At 37.7% G+C, this 25,545-nt stretch overlaps 1 long non-coding RNA gene across 1 annotated transcript in view; it reads left to right on the top strand.

Moving 5' to 3' along the window:
• Window positions 1-24,421, top strand: part of LOC125101905 (uncharacterized) — a 115,643-nt gene extending 91,222 nt beyond the window's left edge. The window contains exons 2-3 of the long non-coding RNA XR_007127966.1: window positions 21,255-21,430; window positions 24,306-24,421. This is a non-coding gene — a long non-coding RNA (uncharacterized LOC125101905). The remainder of the gene's footprint in view (window positions 1-21,254; window positions 21,431-24,305) is intronic.
• Window positions 24,422-25,545: the final 1,124 nt, after the last annotated feature.

The raw sequence follows: 25,545 nt of genomic DNA, 5'->3' as shown, positions 1-25,545 counted from the left end.
GAATCTGGGAACACTGAAAAAATAAAATAAAGCTTAAAAAAATAACAAAAAGGCAAAGGAAAGTTAAATTCACTCTTTGCCTGACTGCTTGAGGTGGGACATGAATCTGCTTTTGCTTTTGGCACCTCTGGTTCTCAGGCCTTCAGACTTGGACGGAATATACCACTGGCTCTTGGGCTCTCAGGGTTTTGAAATAGACCACCACCCTTCTGGGTCTCCAGCCTGCAGGGGGCAGATAGTAGGACCTCTCAGGATCAATTATCACTTGAATCTATACATTATGACAAATGTATACATGTATGTATCTCCTATTGGTTCTGTTTCTCTGGGGAACCCTCACTAATACAATTGGGATGTTACCTAGTTACGTGGTCTGGAACAAATTATTTACTTTTTGAATTTGGACCTGAAAAGACTATGAATAATATAGCTTATTTAGCAACCAGTAAATAATCCTAGAATAGGTCAACAGATCCTGCTGTTTTCACTTTAAAAAAAAAGTTAATTATCTGAATTTCAAGACCCTTGTTGTGCTCAAATGATTACTACTAAACCATCTTCTCTTAGTTAGATCAAATGTTTGTTTTAAAAATTATGCTATCATTACCTTTCTATCAATAAAAGTTTTATTTATTTATCAAAGCATTATTTTGTTTAATTGAATCCTTCTAACAAGCATAAGAGTTTGTATTATCTCCATTTTACTAATGAAGGACAATGGAGCTCAGAGATGTCCAATGACTTGCCAAAATTACATGGTTCTTCAAGCCTTTGTAGGCCCCAAATCCTACCTTTTTATCCCCATAGGCAACCTTGTTTTAGTATCGCTTTGAACAAGTGATGGAGATTATTTGTGGAATCAACACCTGAGTATCATGGATACTTTGAGTTCTATTATTTAATGAATCATTGTCTACTTGAGTCAGAGTCTAGGTAAGTCTGTGTATGTGGTAATCATGTGTCAAGATTTTTGAGCAGCCTGAATTCCTAGTACTTTCCCTCTTTGGTTCATTAAAGCAGTATTTCATTAAATATAGGTTACCCAGCTACATGAATGGCACAGCTACAATTCAATCCTGGTAGGTTCACTCTAACAGCTATGCTATTCTTCTGAAATACTTTTCATTCAGTGACTTTCAACATAACCTGCAATTAACAGTTTAATTTCAAAACAGTAATCCAGTTATAAAAAGCTAACCTAAAAGAATCTTTAAGACAATAAGCTTCTTCCTCTTTCCCTTTCAGTTCTCAACTCATTTAAATGCTGCATCATTAATCCAAACAGAAATTCTGTCTGAACTGTTTCAAAAATACCCAGTGTCTGTATTAATCCACTCTATAAATTAGTGGTGTCTGGATTAATGAGGTGTATTTATATGTACACATAGAGTTATGTAAAAACTGTGTATCAATAAAATACATTTATACAGTTTATTAGGCATTCCCATACTTGGGTTATTTAATGGTTGCCACATAAACTACATTAAATGATGACTTTAATTATTGACAATTTGAAACAATGGGAAAATGTACACCTCTATTTGAATCGTAGTTCAAAGTTATAACACTCAGCTATACTGTTTAATGATTGTTGCTTTAATTTTGCTTCGGAGGTGGAAAGTTATTTTTCCTGACTGTTAAACCAATATTACAGCTGGGTCTAAACTATCACAGATCCCTTGAGCCTAAATATTTAATACTTTAGGCTGGTTAAAATGCAGAGAAGCTGAGCCACAGACTGCCAGCCTAAGGCTGCAGTTTGGATTTTCTTTCTTTCTTTTTTTCCCCCATAAATTAAATATTATAGCAAGGGCCTGTTAACATTGGTAGTTACTGGTTATGAGATCTTTGTTTTGAGGGAGAGAAGAGCTCTACACACTGTTAGGTATATGGCAAACAAGATTGCTAGATTGCTATAATGAAATATTTTTTAGTTGGGTTGTATTTATAACATCCAAAACTGACATAAGAAGAACTAGGACTTAATTGATTAATTAATTTTTAAAAAGATTTTATTTATTTGAGAGAGAGAGAGAGAGAGAGACAGAGAGACAGATAGCACAAGTGGGAAGGAGGGGGAGAAGCAGACTCCCTGCTATGCTGGAAGCCTGATGTGAGGCTTTATTCTGGGATCATGACCTGAGCTGAAGGCAGACATTTAACTGACTGAGCCACCCAGGTGCCCCTGAAGTACAGGATTTTACCCTCAAAATTCAGAATTGTATTAGTTACTAGTCTACTAGAATTCCTGTTCCTATTTATGTCCAAAACAATTGTAAATTTATATTGTTATGGCAGCTCTCCTTCGAAGAGCCCAAGGCACTTTGTACAGAATAATTCTCTCCATGCCTCTGGGAAACAGGAGGAAACTTTCAAAAACTCCTCTCACCCTTATTTTATCCTATAGTCTCAATGATCTAAATACAGTTGACCTTTGAACATGCAGAGTTAGGGACGCTGACCCTAACATAGTAAAAAATCCGAGTATAACCTGACTTTTCTACTAACCCTCTGTTGACTGGAAGCCTTACCAATACCATACACAGTTGATTAACATATGTTTTGTATGGTATATGTATTATCTCCTGTATTTTTTAAATAAAGGGAGCTAGAGAAAAGAAAAATGTTATTAAGAAAATCATAAGGAAAGGAGATATATTTACAATACTATACTATAAAAAAAAATCTCTATATAAGTGGATCCCCACAATTCAGAGCTGTTCAGGGGTCAGATACTATCTTGGAAGGATTATATTTCCAGCCCTGATAGGCCAATGGTTAAACCTCATATCAAATTAATATTATGATATAATTATGAGATTGACAGATTAAAATTATATATAGTTATTATTAATATTATTAAATACCTTTGGGGAAGTAGTTTTGTATGATAGTTCAAAAGTCTGGGTTCTTTTTTCAGACTACCTGAAATTAAATTCAGATATTAGGATGAGACAACTTTGATGGATTGATTACAATAAATATAAATGATCTCTCTCTCTCTCCCTCTCTCCCTTCTTCTCCCTTCCTTTATAAGGAATGCTTTAAGGGACACTCCATGCTACATCACAGTGGAGTTGGTAAAGCATTCCAGTGATGATCAGGCAACCCAATTTCTAATTGTAGCTCTGCATCTCAACGTATTGCATAGTTTTGCCTTCATCTATAAATAAGGGAACAAACTGAATATAGCTTTCCTCTACCCATTCTGAACCTGTGCTATCAGTTCTGCTATCTACTTATACAGATGCTGTAAATATTGCTCACTTCCATTCCCACAGATTCCTCTTGGTACAAGTCAGCATTCAGATATTGCAGTGAGATCAGAATCACAGAGTACTTCCCGCTATGCTTTGTACCCCTTCTCTGTTTGTACTTTGATTTCATCAGTTGGTAATGACAATTATGACAATAACACTACTACTACCTAATTATTGCAAGAAATTGCATGCTAGATCTTAAACAGCCTGACCAATTAGGAGTATAACCATTTCAACCTCAACAACTGCCTTTGATGAGCATTCTAGAAAGTATGTCAATAAGTATACATAGAGTCATGTGACTAATCACAAGTGGCTACTGTAACAGAATATGTATGTAATGTGGTACTATGCAGCATGCTAAGTTTATATTGTAGGAGCCTGGTGCAGTGGAAAGAAGAAGGCTTGTCTGGGTATCAGAGGATCAAAATAGAGTGTCTACTTAGTTATCAATTCTTGTGTTGAATTTAGTCAATTTACTTTGCCCCTCTGGGCCTCAGAAGAACAGAAGAAAAACCATGTCAAAAACTGGCTACAGTTTGACCTGTAATAGTCATGACTACATATTTCATTCACCTAACCCTGCAGTTATTAGCCCTGTCTTCACATTAAAATCAACTGCAAAAGTGGTGACTAGAGTTAATAATACTGTATTGGTTATTTGCAAGTTGCCAAGATCGTGATCCCAGGGTCCTGGGATCGAGTCCCACATCAGGCTCTTTGCTTAACAGGGAGCTTGCTTCTCCCTCTACTCTTCCTCCGTCTATGTTCTCTTTCTCTGACAAATAAATAAATAAATCCTTAAAAAAAAAAAAAAAGTTGCCAAGAGAGTAAATCTTAGAGGTTCTAATCACAAGAAAAAGATTCTGTTAACTATTTATGGTGATGGATATTAACTCGATTTATTGTAATGATCATTTCACAATTTTAAAAAATGAGCTGTAAAGGTTCTAAGACATACAGCACTGGACCCCTTTCCTTAGTGATTCTAATTCAATTGGACTGGGGTTGGGGCTGATCATTGATGGGCTTGAAAAGCTCCCCAGGTGATTCTAATATGCAGCCATAACTGAGAATCACTGCTTTAAGAGGTCAGAGGAATCCCTCTCCCACTGGATTGTCACTCAGAGTTGCAGCCTCACTGTACTTGCTTCAGCAACACATATTCAGAGTTGCAGCCTTTCTATGGTCAGTTCTGATAGCTTTGTTCCTTTGTCATTTTCTTCTGCTAAAAAGTTTGAAAATTACTCCTCAATGTAATTGCCCTTTTTATTTGGGAAGACGATTTATGTTCCTTTTAATATAAAAATAATAATGATTAAAAAAGACTCTATGCCTAATTTGGGTTGAAGAGGCAAAGACCAAGAGAAACTAAATTACTCTGCAGGATAAAGTAATAAGATGCTGAATTTTCTGAGGAGGTCCATACGACTGGTTGGAGGCCTAGACTGGGACATGAAGAGTTGTAGAAAAGATCTTTGGAGGAGACACTGGGTCTAGCAGATGGCAGTAGGCAAGAGCCTGCAGAATGAAAGACCAATGAAGGATAAAGAAGAGGATCATCCCTGCAAGGAAAATATGTCAAGGGATTGAGACTAGTGTGGGAAGGACTGAGGAGTAGGGGGTGGTAGCAATTATGGTGGTGGTTAAGAATTGGATTTAAAAGTAGGAATTCAGAGTAAAAGAATATAAATCAACCATTACCAATAGGTGGCGTCTCTCATAAATATAATGAAGGAAGGAATAGATAGATAGATAGACAGACAGACAGATGGGCAACTGGTTCCTCTATGGTTGTCTGGGATTAAACTTAAATGATTTTGTTTGGGAATGGATGGCAAAGGGAAAATACTATTTTTGCAATTTAAGGGGGCTGAACTAGGATCTTTTCCAGTTGAAAAAATTTTGTAATTTAAATTAAATTTAGTTTAATATGCATTAGTTTTATCATTTAAAGCTGGAGTATATCGTCTTCCGGTGGTAGAAAACTTTGTAATATAGTTAAATGCATTTCTATCCTAAGTTTGAACGAAAACTTCTATTTCTGGACCTATCTATGTAGTTTCATAATATTAATATGTACATATATATGAATACATACAAAATCAGTATTATAAATAAAACATAGTCCTTAAGAATGAATTATTATTAATGTTAGAAGGCAGGACCAATATTTCAGAACACTGTCTTATAATGAATAAGAAACATTATACACATTGCACAATAAAATACATTACTCTGCAGAGTAAACACACAAAAAGAAACACAGTCATACTGAGGATAGAATGCTGAACAGGAGTTTCAGTAGCTATATTTCATAGTTTTGTTTTCCCTTTTGCCATTAACCTGGAATAAATGATTTAACGTTGTGTCTCAATCTTCCATTTGTGGAGGAAAACCAATATCAGCCCTGTTTAAATTGCCGCATGAGAGTTGTTGCCATACACCTTGGGCATAGGTAAACCATATTCTTAGTAAATCAGAAAACAATTTGAATCTTTAAGCAGTTAAACCTGGGGATAATTATTTGCCTTATCCAAGAGGTATTTTTATTCTTTTGTTTAACTCTGGACTAGTCAATGGACACATATTTGAAGAAAAATTGTGGACAAGTAAGTATAGTATACAAAAATATGCTACAAGACAAAGCAGAAGATGTGTGCTTCAACACAAGTACCAAGTTCTAGAGGAATAGAGAGGGAGAAGCCTCAAGGGACACTTTTACTATTTCAGTGGTGAGTTGGGATTATAACCTAATGGCAAAGTAACCTGAGTTGCAAATTAAAGGGGTGATTCACCAAATGTCAAAAAACTACAAAATATTAGGTAACATTGGACTTCTTGAAGGGTACCTCTTGAGATTCTGTGAGTTGTATGTTGGGTGAACATATGATTTATCTCCCAAATAGGGACAGTTCTGAGAATGAAAAGAGGTCTATTAATAATTATTCTGTATAGTAAGTATAAACTAGGATTATCTTGGACAATCTAGGATATAGTGTTAAATCTGAATCTGGGCAAAGTTAACAAGTTATATATTTATATATTAAACTATATACATATAGTTATAGTTATATACTTGTATACATACTAATGGGTAGAAACACAAGATCTCTGGCTGGATCAGAAAATCTCTTATTTCCTCACAGCACATCTTGTGTCAGTTCCCCACATGACAGCTCTGGGAGAACCAGGTAGACTTGCACAGGTACCACAGCCGAGGAACACATTGTGAAACTGACAGCTTATAAGGGATATAGGCCAGCTAGCATGTCTTCCCATCCTCCTCTCTGGGAAGAGAAAGAGACAGAGTAGGGGTGAAGGGGACTTTGCTCTGGAATGTAAGCAAATGATCTCTGAGGAGGGGAAGGTTTCTACCTCATTACCTTCACCACTCTGGAATGTAAACAAATAGCTCCAGGGAGAAGAATTTCTCTAGCTGTCTGGAGGGCTCTATATTTAGGGTTGCTACTCAACTTTAGCCCAGGTGCCAGTGCTCTTTGCTCAGAAACATTACAATATTCATGGAATATTTTCTAACAATTATGTTGCCCTAGTTGAATATCACTGATGTGTGTTACTATCTTTTTAAAACCAGGCAGTTAAAAGTTAAATGCTGGGTTTTCAGTGCGACCTCATGCTTTCTAAATTTCTAAGACAGCCTGTTTGGTGTCATATATATGTGTTTTCATATTTGAATAACACATTCAGAGTTCATCTAGTTGAATTCTCTCCAAAAGAATTCTGGGATGAGAAATATAGACTTTAACTTTTTGGGGGGTTGCAGACTACAGAAATCGAACTAACGCTGGCTTGGGGGAAAAAAAGGAAAATTTGCAAAAAAAAAAAAAAAGGAAAATTTGCTATAAGGCCACTAGATGTGTCAGAAAACTCAAGGGAAGGAACAGCTGAAATAAGGGATTCTGACTTTCCGCATCTTTTCCTGGTTCTCTCTGTGCCTCTGCCTCATTCTTCTCTCTCATTACAGACGAGCTTTCTGTGCATCTCTGTGCATACAGTTTCCTATGTAAGATATAAGATTTTTTTTTACTGTATTTACTGAAATTTTAATTTTACAACTAGCAAGTGTGACATTATTCCTCCAAAGAAGTTATTACCACTCTGAATAGTATCAATAATAAAAAAGAAAACATACTCGGTGACAAAGAGGGTGAGAGATCCTTGACAATGATTGCTCCAAATATCTGATTCAGAAAATAAAAGCCTTTAACTTGGATAAGGAAAATAAAACACTATTTCTCCTCTGATTATCTTAACATTCAGAAAATACAAATATTTTAAATGATGCAAGTAGGTAAAAAGTACTGAATTTCACAACATAGTTTCTTTGTATCTCTTTATACCAAAATTTTATCAAATCAGTCACCAAATATGCATTTACATTCAGGTTATTTTTTTTTGTCTTAAATTATTTTTTTATTAACATATAATGTATTATTAGCCCCAGGGTACGTCTGTGAATTGCCAGGTTTACACACTTCACAGCGCTCACCATAGCACATACGATATAAGATATTTTGTTTCAAAATTCTAACAGAGATAATTGATTAATTGATAATTTGCATATCTTCTTGCCTTTGTCTTGGTTGCAAGAAACAGAGACACCATTGAGTTACTCTGAGACACTCCTGTAGTAACAAAAGAAACCCACAGGGAGTCTTAAGGAATACTTGTGGATTCTCAAATAACCAGGACTCAGCACTGAGTTAGAATCTAGAATTAAGTGAACTTCTGTCCATAGAAAGTAAGATTTTGTTGATCTTTGCCTTTACCATGATTTAGTAACTCACCCTGCTCTTAGAACTGTTACTGTCCTAGCCAGCAATAGCTACATCCCTATAAGCAGTGTTCATGAAAAGCATGCCCTCCCCTGGATACCCCTAGCCTCCCTCCATAGTTTTATCAGTTTCTGTTTCTGCTAAAAACTTTCAAGTCTTTCAGTGGCATCTTTAGAATTTCTGTTTAGATAGGCCTTAAGGGTAACAATCAGGTTTGAAGAGAGGCCTTAAAATGGAGTTTTCATTACTAAGAAGAAGTCCATTTTAAGAAATTGAGGCAGGAGTGATGAAGATTATGGGGTAGGGTGAAGCTCTTTACAACACTAGTTGTCAGAGCTAGAAATGCTCAAATTTCCAAAAGAGAGGATAGAAAGTGACTGTCATCTTTGTTGGGGCAGAGCTTCTACACTGCCCTAAAGTCATATGCTCTCCTTGGCCTAAACAGGGGTGTCAGGGAAGGCATGGCCATGTGTCATGGTCCATACAAAGAGCTGTTTGGACCACATCACCTAAGGCTCATGTATCATAACCACCAGTGTTCCTCCGATTACAGCAGAGGTAAACCAACCTGCAAGAGTACCAAGTCATTGACTTAAGCCCATTGGTTTGGAGGATCGGCAACCTTGGTCAGTTATTTCTCTCTCTTAACTTTAGTTTTCTTGCCTTTAAAATGGGGGTAATGTCCATAATTGGAAACTGTAGTGATAAAATAGTGACAATCAAATAAGATAGTGGAGATAGCAGAATTTTTTGATTGGTAAAGCTGTGTAAAAGTAAGAAGTCCCTGTCTATAATGTCTATAAAGCTGTAAAGCTTTTTTTTTTCCCCAAGATTTTACTTATTTATTTGACAGGGAGAGCACAAGTAGGGGGGCTGGCAGGCAGAGGGAAGCAGACTCCCCACTGAGCAGGAAGCCTGACATGGGGGACATAGGACTCAAGTGCAGGACACTGGGAACTTGACCTGTACCAAAGACAGACACTTAAATGGCTAAGCTACCCAGACATCACCATAATGCTGTAAAACATTTAAAAGACTTGGGTAATATTAATAATTAAGTGGCCAACAATTCCTGAATGCTTCTGCTCTAAAAACTCTTTGCATATTATTTTAATTAATCATCATAATTACTCTATGGAGCATGTATTATTATTGTTCCTATTTTCAGATGACAAATCTAAAAAATGCAGAGGTTGAGTAACTTGTTCAAGGTCATACAGCCAGTAAGAAAGCTAGGGTAAAAACCCAGATGATCTAACTCCAAAACCAGTACTCTGTTCTACCTAAGTCTGTAATATCATAATGAAACTTCATGATAATAGACAATATAAAATGTATAAATTCATCAATTGGGTATGGAAATCAGCTTTCTGTACTGTCCCAAAGAGCTAGTGAGAACCTTAAAAGCTTAATGAGTTCTTATATGAGAAAAGCCTCTACTTTATACACATCTGATATTGGCCAAAGTTTCACCGCTTGTTGGTTTAGAAGACTGCCTTTATTTGTTTTACTTCTGTTTCCACACTTTGTTTAGGATCTCTTTATTCTCTTAGAAGTAACCATAAGTGTTAGTCAACTCTTTGACCAGCAAATTAAATCCCTTGATCTTTTGTAAAGAAAATAGCTATATAATTGTCATCTCTCTTTGTTAATAAATTCAGTTCCTTTCAAACATATGCCAAGAAAACATTGATTTTTCTAAATTCCACAATTTTCTAATTTCCTAGTTAATACTTTGATGTGTACATGTAAATTTTCTGAAAATAATAGAAAAATTCTATTGCTCAAAACTGTTCCTATTATAATTATGTAGCATTTTATACTGAATGGTTTGATGGGAATTTCTTATTTTATTCTTTTTAAAAAGATTTATTTACCTATTTTAGAAAGAGAGGGAGAGAGAGAGTGTACAAGCAGGGGAGGGGCAGAGAGAGAGGGAGAGAGAGAGCATCCCAAGCAGACTACCCACTGAGCGCAGAGTCCTACTCCAGGTTTGATCCCACAACCCTGAGATCACGACCTGAGCTGAAACCAAGAGTCAGACACTTAACCAACTGAGCCACCCAGGCACCCCTTATTTTGTTCTTTTTAGTTTCACTTATTTTAGTTTTAAAAAATTAACATACATTTTAATTTAATATTAACATACATTTTAATTATAATTATATATATATAATTATAATTATTATATTATATAATTAATTAATAATTAATAATTATTTTAAAGAGCCTAAATATTTCAACTGATTCTAACTTTCCAAAAGCAGGGAGAAGAGGGGCACCTGGATGGCTCAGTGGGTTAAGCATCTGCCTTTGGCTTTGGTCATGGCCTCAGGGTCCTGGGATCAAACCCCACATTGGGCTCTCTGCTCAGCAGGGAGCCTGCTTCCTCCTCTCTCTCGGCCTACGTGTGATCTCTCTCTCTCTCTCTCTGTCAAATAAATAAATAAAATCTTAAAAAAATTAATATTGTTAAAAGCAGTGAGAAGAAACAGGCATAATAATGGACTATTAGTATTATTATTTTAATAGCTAACAATCATCAAGGATTTTCTATGTTCTAGGAACTGTTTTAAGTGCTTCACATGTATAATTCATTTAATCTCCACAACTCTACAGCATTGGTGTGCAGAAATTACTGGGTTTCTCACCGGTTTTTATTTTTCTGTTTTGATATAGTAAAAGAAGTTTCTGCAAAAGACATACAGCATCTCTTGATATTAGATGTGGCCATTGAATAGGTTCTGGCTAATGGGATGTGAGTGGAAGTGACTTTGGGGAAATTCTGGAGCATGCTTTTAATGGAAATGAGGGCCTACTCCTTTTTCTCTTACTCCTTTCCTGTTGCCTACAGTGTGGACATCTAGCCAGGTGGGAGCTGGAGTAGCCGTCATGGTCCATGAGAAGGAAGCCACATTTTAAGAAGAGCAAACTATGATAGATGAGCCTAATCCCATAGTCTCACAGCCACCTCATCAGCCATACAGTCCTCCATCAGAGAGAGCCAAACTTCTATTTCATTTAAGTGGCTGTTATTTTTCCAGTATCCTAACTAATGCAATTGGTATCAACACCATTCTCACTTTAACACTGGGTAAACTGAGGTATGCAGAGGGTAAGTGATGAGTAGTAGAACCAGGATTTGAACAACCGTGAGACTTCAGAGTTTTCCCTCTTAACCACAACATTCTGTTGCCTCTGATAAAAGCTAATTTGTACTTAGTTAATTTTAACACGTGATTTTCTGCCATCTGTGATTTAGGAGATCAAGGAGTTTTTCTTTGCCTTTCTGTATTTTGGAACAGGTAAGGAGTATGGTTGAAATTATCTGGATATGGCTAGATTTATGTAGGGAAAGATAGTAAGCCTGATCATGAAAGCAGAAAAAAGGGCAAAAGATTGTGATCGGGAGGTAATTAAATGGGGAAGTGAGGTTTGATTAAACCATTAAAGAGGTTTGATTCAGGCACAACTGATGTGGTAAGTAAACAGTAAGTGTGATGAAGAGGAAGGAGATAAAATGAATGTTTTCATGTCTGTGACTTCTCTGGTTCCATATCAGTTGAGTCAAGGTTGCCTAGCATCTTAAAGTTGGTCCTATTAGCTGCAAGTTCCATAGAACAATACATTTGATCTCCTCTAAGGTCTAAAGAGCATATCATGTTCTCAAAATTTGAGTTTCAAGGTGACCTTCTCCACATCAGTCTCTTCAGTTTTAATGCCTTACTGTCTTCTTGGAAACCACCAGGAGCAGCATTACATAGTACAGCATTTAAAGTTACAGTTTTTTTCTCCTGTCTGTTCTGGATTCTCCTCTGTCATTTTTTTTGACAGCAAGGGTAAGATAACCCATGGATTAGAAAGGTACAATATCTAAAATTAGAAGATTCTGAAACCATCTCAAATTGACCCCTTGCTTGCCATACAGGTTGGCCTTAACCCATGGCAGGACAGAAATGTTTCCTCTCATCATATGACTTTTGAGCACGTTTCTTCACTTCTCTGAATGGAAGGCTTGGAAAGAGAGTGGAAGTCTTTCACAGGAATAATCCTCTATGATTTGCCCTTCTCAATAGCTTTGAATTCTCAAAACACTGAAAAAGAGGTCATAGACCATGAATTTTCTTGAATACTTCCGTAACTCTTCACTGCCCCAGTTACTTAGATAATTCAGAGTCTTATGCATTCCTGCCTTTGTCTAAGAATCCATAAAAGAGGAAATGGATGTCTTATTAGGCAAGTTAATTTGTATTTGCTTACACTATGACCAAGGCAAGAAAAATAATTCTACCTTTAGGAAAGCAGAATTGTTCTTAAGAGAACAATAAGAAGATGCAACTGGGCTCTATATTTCTGCCATCCAGGCAAGCCTTCTCCTTGAAAGAAGAATTTCTTAACTTCTAACTTCATGAACATTGTTCCCAGAGAGGAGTGTTATTGACCCTCGCTAACAAAGAATTCAATACAATTCAGCATATGCTTGAGGCAAATCATTATCAAGTTGATAGGGCTTTATGCGTGGCAAATTGCTTTCACAGTGCAAGGTCCCCTGCCCAATGTAGGTGAGACCCATGAATAAAATATGATCCCTGATCAGAAGGGTTCCATAATCCAGGGTAGAAAATAGACACATGCATAAATAGACACATTCTAACTCAAGATAGACCCTGGTATGCACTTTATTAGAGATACAAAGGAAATGCTAGGAGAACTATGCAGAGGGAGTGATGACTTCCAATAAGGTTGTAAATGAAGGGTTTTTTTTTTTTTTTTTGGCAAAACTGAGAATTTGGCAGGCCTATTGCTAATCACGAATGTAATTTGCCACCTACTTTACATAGATCATTTCTTTTATGTTTAATTCTCCCAATAACCCAATGAGGGAGTAGAACATGAAGGAAAAAAGCTGGAACATGCAGGAAATTTATTGGATTAAAGTACATTTAGCAGGAGTTGATGCTGTTATTTACCTAGAACAAACCACAGAATTGCCCATGTGAGAAGCATCTAGATTTTAAATCACTGCCAGTAGTTGGAGAGTATGCCCTACAGCTTTTGATTTGGGGCTCATAAAACAGATTTTTTAAAATTAATGTATAATGTTATTATTTGCTTCAGGGGTACAGGTCTGTGAATCATCAATCTTACACAGTTCACAGCATTCACCATAGCACATATCCTCCCCAGTGTCCATAACCCAGGCCCCCTTCCCCCAGCACCCCCCCCAGCAACCTACAGTTTATTTCCTCAGACTAAGGGTCTCTTATATGGTTTGTCCCCCTCCAGATCCCACCTTGTTTCATTTTTTTCCCTCCCTACCCCTACAACCTCCCACCCTGACTCTCAAATTCCTCATATCAGAGAGATCATATGATAATGGGTCTTTCTCTGATTGACTTATTTCCCTTAGCATAATACCCTCTAGTTCCATCCACATTGTTGCAAATGGCAAGATTGGGGGGGGGGAGGTTGATGGCTGCATAGTATTCCTTTGTATATATATAACACATCTTCTTTATCCATTCATCTGTTGATGGACATCTAGGTATTTCCATAGTTTGGCTATTGTGGACATTGCTGCTATAAACATTTGGGGGCATGTGCCCCTTTGGATCACTACATTTCTTTCTTGAAGGTAAATACCCACTAGTAAGATTGCTGGGCCATAGGATAGCTCTATTTTCAACTTTTTGAGGAACCTCCATACTGTTTTTGAGTGGCTGCACCAGCTTGCATTCTCACCAACAGTGTAGGAGGGTTCCCCTTTCACCACATCCTCGCCAGCATCTGCCATTTCCCGACTTGTTAGTTTTAGTCATTCTGACTGGTGTGAGGTGGTATCTCACTGTGGTTTTGATTTGTATTTCCCTGATGCCGAGTGATGTAGAGCACTTTTTCATGTGTCTCTTGGCCGTTTGGATGTCTTCTTTGCAAAAATATCTGTTCATATCTTCTGCCCATTTCTTGACTAGATTATTTGTTCTTTGGGTGTTGAGTTGGTATTGAGTTGGATAAGTTCTGTATAGATTTTGGATACTAACCCTTTATCTGATATGTCATTTGCAAATATCTTCTCCCATTCTGTTGGTTGTCTTTTGGGTTTGTTGATTATTTCTTTTGCTGTGCAAAAGCTTTTGATCTTGATGAAGTCCCAATAGTTCATTTTGCCCTTGCTTCCCTTGCCTTTGGCAACGTTTCTAGGAAGAAGTTGCTGCACCTGAGGTCAAAGAGGTTGCTGCCTGTGTTCTCCTCAAGAATTTTGATGGAGCCCTATCTCACATTGAGGAATCCGTTTTGAGTCTATGTTTGTGTGTGGTATAAGGAAATGTCCAGTTTCATTCTTCTGCATGTGGCTGTCCAGTTTTCCCAACACCATTTGTTGAAGAGATTGTCTTTTTTCCTTTGGACATTCTTTCCTGCTTTGTTGAAGATTAGTTGACCATAGGGTTGAGGGTCCATTTCTGGGCTCTCTATTCTGTTCCACTGATCTATGTGTCTTGTTTTTGTGCCAGTACCATACTGTCTTGATGATTACAGCTTTGTAATAGTGCTTGAAGTCTGGAATTCTGATGCTGCCAACTTTGGTTTTCTTTTTCAACATTTCTCTGGCTATTTGGGGTCTTTTCTGGTTCCATATAAATTTTAGGGTTATTTGTTCCATTTCTTTGAAAAAAAAAAAAAAAACTGATGGTATTTTGATAGGGATTGCATTAAATGTGTAGATTGCTTTATGTAGCATAGAAATTTTCACAGTATTTGTTCTTCCAATCCATCAGCATGGAACATTTTTCATTTCTTAGTGTCTTCCTCAATTTATTTCATGAGTACTTTATAGTTTTCTGAGTGCAGATTCTTTGCCTCTTTGCTTAGGTTTATTCCTAGGTATCTTATGGTTTTGAGTGCAATTGTAAATGGTATTGACTCCTTAATTTCTCTTTCTTCTGTCTTGCTGTTGGTGTATAGAAATGCAACTGATTTGTGTATTGATTTTATATCCCAACACTTTACTGAATTCCTATATGAGTTCTAGCAGTTTTGGAAAAGCAGTATTGGGTTTGGGAAAACCCAAAAGACTCCACTGTGAGTTTTTTTGTATATTTGTATGCGAATATTTTGCATATATATATTTTTAATTTTACCCTAAAGACTAAAGATTATAGGATAAAGTATCATATCATCTGCAAAGAATGAGAGTTTGACTTCTTCTTTGTTGATTCAGATGCCTTTTATTTCTTTTTGTTGTCTGGTTGCTGAGGCTAGGACTTCTAATAGTATGTTGAATAGCAGTGGTGATAGTGGATAGCCTTGGCATGTTTCTGACCTTAGGGGGAAAGCTCTTAGTTTTTCCCCATTGAGAGTGATATTTGCTGTGGGTTTTTCATATATGGCTTTGATGATATTGGGTATGTACCCTCTATCCTTACAGTGTGAAGAGTTTTGATCAAGAAAGAATGCTGTACTTTGTCAAGTGCTTTTTCAGCATCTATTGAGAGTATCATATGTCCTTTCTTTGATTAATGTAGTATATGACACTGATTGATCTGCAAATGTTGAAACAACCTTGTAACTCAGGAATAATTCCTTCAAAGAACCAGCTCCTGGTTTCGTTGATTTGTTCTACTGTTCTTTTGGTTTCTATTTCATTGAGTTCTGCTCTGATCTTTATTATTTCTGTCTCCTTCTGGGTTTAGGCTTTCTTTGCTGTTCTTTCTCCAGCCCCTTTAGGTGTAAGGTTAGGTTGTGTACTTGAGACCTTTCTTGTTTATTGAGAAAGGCTTGTATTGCCATATACTTTCCTCTCAGGACTGCCTTTGCTGTGTCCCAAAGATTTTGAACAGTTGTGTTTTCATTTTTATTTGTTTCCATGAATTGTTTCAATTCTTTAATTTCCTGGTTGACCCATTTTTTCTTTAGTAGGATGCTCTTTAGCCTCCATGTATTTGAGTCTTTCCAACTTCCCTTTTGTGATTGAGTTCTAGTTTCAAAGCATTGTGGTCTGAAAATATGCTGGGAATGATCCCAATCTTTTGGTACTGGTTGAGACCTGATTTGTGACCCAGGATGTGATCTATTCTTGAGAATATTCCCTGTGCACTAGAGAAGAATGTGTATTCTGATGCTTTGGGATGAAATGTTCTAAATATATCTGTGATGTCTATCTGGTCCAGTGTGTCTTTTAAAGCCATTATTTCCTTGTTAATCTTTTGCTTAGATGATCTGTCCATTTCAGCGAGGGGGTGTTAAAGTCCCTAATATTATTGTATTATTGTCGACATGTTTCTTTGTTTCTTTTGTTATTAATTGGTTTATATAATTGGGTGCTCCCATGTTAGGGGCATAGATATTTAAAGTTATTAGATCTTCTTGTTGGACAGACCCTTTAAGTAAGATACTGTCCTTCCTCATCTCTTATTATAGTCTTTGGCTTAAAATCTAATTTATCTGATATAAGAATTGCCACCCCAGCTTTCTTTGACATCCATTAGCAGGGTAAATTGCTTTCCACCACCCTCACCTTAAATCTGGAGGTGTCTTTGGGTCTAAAATGAGTTTCTTGCAGATGGCATATCAATGGCTCTTATTTTTTTAATCCATTCTGATACCCTGTGTCTTTTAATTGGGGCATATATCCCATTTACATTCAGGATAACTATTGAAAGATATGAATTTAGTGCCATTGTATTGCCTGTAAGGTGACTATTACTCTATATTGTCTCTGGTCCTTTCTGGTCTGTTACTTTTAGACTCCCTCTTTGCTTAGAGGACTCCTTTCAATATTTCCTGTAGGGGAAATTCTTCTAATTTTTGTTTGTCCTGGAAGCTTTTTATCTATCCTTCTATTTTCAGTGACAGCCTAGCTGGATATAGTATTCTTGGGTACATATTTTTCTCGTTTAGTGCTCTGAATATATCATGCCAGTCCTTTCTGGCCTGCCAGGTCTCTGTGGATAAGTCTGTTGCCAATCTAATATTTCTAGCACTGTATGTTACAGACTTCTTGTCCTGAGTCGCTTTCAGGATCTTCTCTTTGTCACTGACTTGTAAGTTTTCCTATTAGATAACAGGGTGTGGATCTATTTTTATTGCTTTTGAGGGGGGTTCTCTGTGCTGTCTGGATTTTGATGCTTGTTCCCTTTGCCAAATTAGGGAAATTCTCTGCTATAATTTGCTCCAATATACCTTCTTCCCCTCTCTCTCTCTCTCTTCTTCTTCTGGGATCCCAATTATTCTAATAATGTTTCATATTATGGTATCACTTATGTCACAAATTTCCCCTCATCGTCCAGTAGTTGTTTGTCTCTCTTTTGCTCAGCTTATTTATTCTCCATCATTTGGTCTTCTATATCACTAATTCTCTCTTTTTCCTCATTTATCCTAGCAGTAGGAGCCTCCATTTTTTATTACACCTCATTAATAGCTTTTTTTTTATTTCAACTTGGTTAGATTTTAGTTCTTTTATTTCTCCAGAAAGGGATTTTATTTCTCCAGAAAGGGATTCTCTAGAATCTTCCATGTTTTTTTCAAGTTCAGCTAGCACCTTGATAATCATCATTCTGAACTCTAGTTCTGACATATCAGTAATGTCCATGTTGATTAGGACCCTAGCCCTTGGTACTGCCTCTTGTTCTTTTTTTTGTGGTGAGTTTTTCTGCCTTGTCATTTTATCCAGATAAGGATAGATGAATTAGAGAACAAAATACTAAAAGGGTAGCAACAACCTCAGAAAGATATACACTAACCAAATCAGAAGAGGCCCGAAATGAGGGGGGAGAAGGAAGGAGGAATGTATAGATATATTTATATCTATATAAAGACCTAAGACCACACTGTCTCTGCTCCACCCCCTGCTTAGCCTCTGGAGCAACATACCTCAGTGGAGCAGACTTTTAAAAGTTCCAATTTTGTGGGGCACCTGGGTGGCTCAGTGGGTTAGGCATCTGCCTTCAGCTTGGGTCATGATCTCAGGGTCCTGGGATTGAGCCCCACATTGGGCCCTCTGCTCAGCGGAGAGCCTGCTTCCCCTTCTCCCTCTGCTTGCCTCTCTGCCTACTTGTGATCTCTCTCTGTGTCAAATAAATGAATTAAAAAAAAAAAGAAAAAGTTCCAATTTTGTCCTCCTCTGCTCTACCACTTGCCAGGAACTGGCCCCTCCCCCCATGGTCTCTTTTCCTGTTGCTTCGGATTCACTTCGCACTTCCTACCTTCCCAGCAGTGGTCAATTTTCTGTTCCTAGAATTGCTGCTCTTCTTCTTTTGATCTCCCATTGAGTTAGTAGGTGTTCAGAATGGTTTGATAACTATCTAGCTGAACTCCTGGGACCTGATGATACTTAGGTCTTCTACTCCTCTGCCATCTTGCTTCTCCCCCATAAAGCAGATTTTATGCATGTCTCATAGTCTATATCTTAAGTCTGATGATACCTAACATGCCTTTCAGATTTGGAAAAGATCCTTCTCAGGATTTTTATATAATGTGGTAGCTAACAAGTGGAAAAATGGAAATTTCATTTTATTGTGTTGAACCCCATGAAATTGTCATCTTTGTAGAAATATTGACATTTTCATGTACTCAACCTAAATGTATGTCAGTAACATTGGGCAGCTATTATTTGACTTTAGGACAGAGGGTGACATGATCAGATTTGGGTTTTGAATGGGTAAGCATAGGAATTTTAGAGGGTGTACTGGAGTATAGTGGCCTGAAGCAAGAAAGATCTAGTACAGTGTTATTGGTGAGAGATGATAATGCCTGGTTGAGTCTGCCCCCACTAGGTATGGGCTTCTTCAGGGCAGATATCATGTTTCTGGTAAATGTGTACTGAGAATGGAGTAGGTGCCCAAAAGAGAATTATTAAGTGAATAACTGAGTAGGAGTAGGAGTATAGAAGAAAGAAAAAACATAAAAAATATTCTCCTTGTAGGATCTACTTGAATGTAGAGATAGAAATAGGGTGAAACAAAACAAGAATGCTTTTAAGTTGTCAAGGACATGTCAAGAGGAAAGGAAGAATCAGTGAATAATGTCAGTGGTTGACCTTCTGCTAGTGATTTCTCCAGGCTTCTTCCATTGGCTGAAATCTCTGACAGGGAAAATTTAGGATCTTGAAATGTTATGTTAAAAAGACACTTTAAAGATATTAGGGGACAAAGTTCTGAATGCTTCATTTCTAGGTGTAGTTTCTAAGTGCCAAGTTCCTGGGTGTCCCCGCTTGCCCTCTCACTTCTGGCTTAACTGATCTTGAAAGCTCCTTGTCTTCCAGTATCGTTTCCTATTGACTCCTGCCTGATAAGGCAGCTAGGTCTAATAATGTTGTCTTTTAAAATCTAGCACTGGAAATAACTAGAGAATTTAATGCAGTGTATCCCAAAGTTTGTTCCTATTCCAAAATACATTAATAAGTGTAAAATATACATTTTTAAGTTTTTATGTACAAATAAATTTAGGAAATGTTGAATTAAAATTTAAAGAAGTTTTTCTTTTCTTAAACATTTCTTCTTTCTGATTTTTGCAAAGTGCATGGTGAATCTCCAAAATGGGATGAGAATCTGAAATGTTCCCTAAACTTTATTTACCACTAAACCTTTTTTTTTTTAAGATTTTATTTATTTTTTTGACAGACAGAGATCACAGGTGGACAGAGAGGCAGGCAGAGAGAGGGGGAAACAGGCTCCCCGCTGAGCAGGGAGCCTGATGCAGGGTTCAATCCCAGGACCCTGGGATCATGACCTGAGTTTAAGACAGAGGCTTTAACCCACTGAGCCACCCAGGCACCCCTAAACCTTTTTCTTAAATGAACGTTTCACATGTCTAGTGTTTTATGGCGTATACTTAAGAAATGTTGATCTAAAATTGTTTATCTGTTATATTTATTACTCTGTTAGTTTAGGAATATTCCCTTACTGTTGGCTAAATTTTTAATACTAACTTTGGGTAATTACAGCAGAAATCCAGCAAAGGCTTATAATTAGGTATCAGTATAATTATAATTTTTTTAAAACCCTAAATCTAGGGGAAGAAGTTAAAAGGAATCATTTCATGATATCAATAGTAGTCATTTTAGTATAGTGGGAATATGTAATTTTCCCCCTTTAATTCTTGCCCAAAGACTATTTAAGAATATGTATTTAATATAAATAGAAAAAAAAAGAATGAAAAGAAAGAGTGATAGAGGAGAGTGAGAGGAAGATGATGAGACTCAAATTTTTGAAGATGTTTTTCTTACATAGGTTTCTTCCATCTCATTTTTTAATGACTGATTATATTGCAGTTCTTACCTTGATCCTTCGGATTGCATATTGTAGCTCTTCTTAGGCACTGTCTGGTGGTCGAAAGGCCTGGGATTTGGAGACTTAGAGGATCTAGGCTTTAATCCTAGCTCTCCTGCTTAAAAAAGAAAAACAAAACACAAAACTTTGGTAAGATGTACTTCTGTGCATGCCACTGCATTCCTCTAGTTTCTCACTCTAGTTCTGTGATCTTAATAAGCCACTTAACCTGAGTTTCAGGTAGCTCTTCTGTTAACTCTCTAGGGATTTTATAATACCATCCCGCTACACATAAAATCTAGTATTTATATGAAGTAGATTTTAAAAATATATTTTCTTCTTCTTTTTAAAAAAGATTTTATTTATTTATTTGACAGAGAGAGCAAGAGAGCACACGCAGGTGGAGCAGCAGAGGGAGAGGGAGAAGCAGGCTCCCCACTGAGCAGGGAGCCCAATGCGAGGCTCGATCCCAGGACTCTGGGATCATGACCTGAGCTGAAGGCAGTCGCTTAACCAGCTTAGCCACCCAGGTGCCCCCATTTTCTTCTTCTTAAAAAACTCTATTTTCGTTAAAAAAAATTTTTATTGTTGTAGATAAATTGCATAACACAGGGAATTCATAAATATCACCCATGACCTTACCACCTGGCAATATCTACTTTGTTGAATCTGTTTCACATTTGCTTGCCTGTATCTTACTACACAGTAAGAAAGGTAAAAGTACGGACTCCACCTGCATGTATCCTACTGTGTGTTCCAAGCACCTGGCTAGGTGAAGAGATACTTAGTAAATTTGTTGAATGGATACAATGAAAGCATGGCTTCCTTATCATCTTTCTCAGATTTCTCTTATTTGTGACTTATGCTAAATCTCTTCCATGTCTGAAGAATAGGCCTTCTCAAACTTTATACCCTTCCCTTTTTTGAAGACTCTGGCTGTTCTTTGCCACCTGGTCCCCCAACCACCTTGTGAGGCTTCTGTGATAGCTTTCCACTGCTCCAGTGCGTGCTTGTGACGTGATAGAATTTTAGATATGGATGGACCCAGGGAATCTTCTGTTCTCCTCCAGTTTCCAAGAGGGAATTCTGAGGCATCAAGAAGGAGGTAGGTCAGAGTGATAGTGGTGGTTCTTAGTGGAGAATGGACTCACTTTAAAACTCCTCTAGCCCCTACACCAAAATACAACATTTAGAACTTGATTGTACGCTCTTAGGATGTTCCTATCCACATGTAGAGAATTCACCTTGAAGAGGACTTTAATGTAAATCCCTGCTTCCATTTCTGAGGCATGTCTTTGCTTCTATAAGGACTGACTTGGGTTTTGTAGGCTTTCCTCTCTGTTGACACTACCAGGAAGAGAGCCCCCAGGTATCATCTTCACATTGACATCTATTGATTTTGGTTTTCCTCTCTGAATTAATCTGGCCTGCTGCTTCCTTTGCTTTCCTTTCAGTTTTAATGTTTTTAAAAATATGAAATGTTATATTATATAAACTGAGTATCATCTATGTGTGTTTTTATAAGCACAGTCTTAACAGTAGCCAGGGAAGCCGAAGGAGCCCAATCAACACCCAAGTCACAAAGGAACTCATGAAGCCTAATTACCTAGTGTTCTAATAACTCTTATTAGTGCTTGAAACTGCTGTGTCCATTTTAATGGGCTCGATATGGTTTGGGAATAAATCAGTGGTTTTTTGGTGCTCAGCTCTACAAAATGTTTCCCCTTAAAATTGATAATAACTTTTCACATTCATGAGGTTTAGTATGGAAAGGCAAGAGAGTCTGTCATGTCGTCATGCCTAATTTTCTATCATTTGTCTACTGTGAAGCCAGCAGTCAGTTTAGTGATCTTCATCACAGGATTCTCAAGGCCGAGCATGGCTGGCCACTTGAAAATACACAATGTGGACAGTCTGGGTTCTAAATAAATGAGGCAAGATTTCCGGGAAAATTTCAGAAACATTTCTGCATTGCAAACTGCTCCAATCATAGAATCTCCCATTTCTAAAGAGTTCTTGCCCCCTTGTGTACAGCAATCATGCTTGTACGAATTTTTGTGCAATTTGTGTATTTTTTATTTTTCAATATGGTGCATTTTCGTGTAATATGTAGATCATTGCTATATTCAAGGTGTCAGGGAACAATCAAGTGAGCAGTATCTATTGTATGTAGCCCACACATCTTCAAACACATTATACCCTTCCCATTATTTCCTCTCAATCCTAGGGATGGCCAAAATTAATTTGCCTATGTAATGGATGCTTTAAAAACAAGTAATAAAAAAGAAATGAATGGAGAAAATCTGGCAACATCTTTAAAAGGGGCTTTTTAGGCAGCAAACAGCAATTGCAACACAAAAGTGACCATGCACACATCAACCTATGCACCTGCCAACTTGCTGTCCCAGTGCACCTGTGGCCCAGGTGACCTCGTTGCGCTCTAGGCGCAGCAGCATGATGCTGGAGGCACCCAGGCCAGCGCGCCCCTTTGTTCCCCACACCCCTGAGGTGGAGGGGGGCTCATGGAGGAACCTGCACCCTCCTTGCTGGTGCAGTCCACCAGCGGAACCCAGGGCCCAGGAGCACTTCTCGGGTTGGGGTTCACCAGAGAGGCAGTTCCAAAGGCAGAAGAGGAAAAGGGGCAAAGCCCATGACTCCACTTGGATTTGCTGCTGGCTGGTGTACCGGCAGGAGAGATTCCAGTCTCTACTGCAGACCTGAGAACCGATTCCTGGCAGATTGCTGAGGGTGGGGCCAAAAGGGTGCTCTTGTCCCTGAAGCAAGCTTGTTCCTAACTCGCAAGTACAGCTCAGTTCCACAAAATTCTAACCTCACTTTCAAGATCTGCCACAGGCATCGCTGTTTATTGTTATCGTTCACTAATTTTTTGTTTCAAACCCACAGTATTATTTTCCCACTGTTGCCACTCCTAAATAAGATTTTATTGTGGGGCATTGCACAAGATTTGGGGGCTCAAACTTCCCCAATCTACCTACCTACCACTCAGCCTCTTATTTATGGGGTCCTATAATCCAAGGTGCTTAAAATTTCTCCAGAAACACTGCTGGCTCTTTGAGCACATCTGGGGGCACTCCTTTTTGAGTATTGGTGTGTTTGGTTTAGTGTCAAAAATGTAACAATTATTATGCAATGTAAAGTTTTGCTTATCATTTAGCCTTTTCTCTGCAATAGTATACAGCATGAGTCACACTAAGAGCACAGCTTGGAAGTTACAACCTTGTTAATTAACATATTTTCCTTATGTCTTCTGTGAGTCATGATCATGTGAAACCTGCTGAGAGTCAGAAATAAAGGACACAGCACATACCTTTTCTAAATGGAGATAAAATATAAATATAAATATATATATTTATACATATACATAATATAATATGTATATATATAATATATATAATTTATACATATACATAATATAATATACATATATTATATGTGTGTGTGTGTGTGTGTGTATATATATATATATATATATATATATATATATATATATGAATTCTCCCTCCATCCCAGTTTCTACTGGGGATTAGAGAGTAGTACTTTAAAAGTGTGCAACTACTATAGAGATAGGGGCATACCAATGAAAAGGTTGCTAATTTGATTTGGTTCAGTGCTCCGCCAATTCTGCTAATTAACAACAACAACAATAACAACATAATAATAATAATACAAAGTGCAGAAATATAATGACTGGTCCCTTTTGCTGCCAGGGAGCAAGGCATAAGTGAAGTGTGGCCAAAGATGAAAGGACACAGGCAGAAGATGGATGGCTAGTGTTCCATATTGGAAGGAAGGGCCTAGAATTTCCAGCTCTCCTCCCTTTCATGAAAGGGAGGTGAGCTGAAGATGTCTCACGGCCTGCCCCATCTTTGGGGTGGGCATTGGGGAGCTCCCCTTCCAAGGCTGTGGGATTCCAAAGAACTTCCTACCAGGATTAAGTCCACCGAGCCATTTCTTCACAGCTCAGTGCTGCTCTCTCACTTCTCCAGCTGGCCACAGGGCTCTGCCCACCCCTCCCTGGTCCACAGACAGGAGGGGTACTGAAGCAGGAATATCTTCCCAAGCTTTCTGGAGCTAAAAGGTATAAGTATTCCAGCTTCTCCTGTCTTGTCTCTAAACAAGTGTCTGGGCCTTTAAAATTTTTGAAGTGCACCCCCCAACCCAGCCTTACCATGAAAATATAGGAAATGGGGAAGTTATCCTATTCTTATATAAAATTTACATGGAGGGGCGCCTGGGTGGCTCAGTTGGTTGGGCAACTGCCTTCAGCTCAGGTCATGATTCTGGAGTCCTGGGATCGAGTCCCACATCGGGCTCCCTGCTCAGCAGGGAGTCTGCTTCTCCTACTGACCTCTCTCCTCTCATGCTCTCTCTCTCTCTCAAATAATTAAATAAAATCTTTAGAAAAAAAAAATTTACATGGAATCTGATAAAGTGCTTTGGACTTGGGGTCAGCTTCTAGTGGGAATAAGAATATGAGCTCTAAGTAAATGCTGTTTAAATTTAGTCATATGAGCATTGAGAAAAGGCATAACGATGCAGTTGTTCAGAGCTTGGAGTCTGAAATAGGCTGCTACATCTAAGCCCAAGTGTAGCCATTTTTTCATCACACGTCTGAGAAAATTGGTTAGCCTTTCTTTGCCTCAATTTCTTCAAATGCAAAATGACATCAGTAATAGTAATAATAATAGTAATTATACCCAGCTCATAGAGGATCAAATGAATTAATATATGTAAAATACTTAGAAACATGCCTGACACATAGTAGGGATTCCATAAATCTTAACCTTTTTATGATCCCGAAACCTTGTGTGCAATGAGGACAGAGGACTGGGGAGGGTAAGTGGAAGGAACTTGGAATTTTGCATTCCTAGGCTGGCTCCATCATGTATTAGTTGTATAGGTATGGAAAAGTTTCAAAGCCATTTCAAGTCCAATTTTGTACATTTGTAAAATGGCAATAACAGAAGTATGTATTTCAGAGGATTGTGGTGAGAAGTAAATTAAATATTGTATAGATAGCCCTGACACATAATGAGCTATCCATAACTATTCCTTCTTTTATTTCTGTGGCTCTACTTCTTATAAGCTACATTACCTTGGGCATAATTCATTTAGGGAGTGGGGGAAAGGGAGGGAAAGTAATACCTATTGTTAGAATTGTTGTGTAGATTCAGTGAAAGAATGACAGGCACTTAGAAC

This window comes from Lutra lutra, chromosome 6, assembly GCF_902655055.1.
Source record: "Lutra lutra chromosome 6, mLutLut1.2, whole genome shotgun sequence".
Taxonomy (NCBI): domain Eukaryota; kingdom Metazoa; phylum Chordata; class Mammalia; order Carnivora; family Mustelidae; genus Lutra; species Lutra lutra.
The sequence above is the reverse complement of the archived record's forward strand: the minus strand, read 5'-3'. Positions and strand labels throughout refer to the sequence as shown.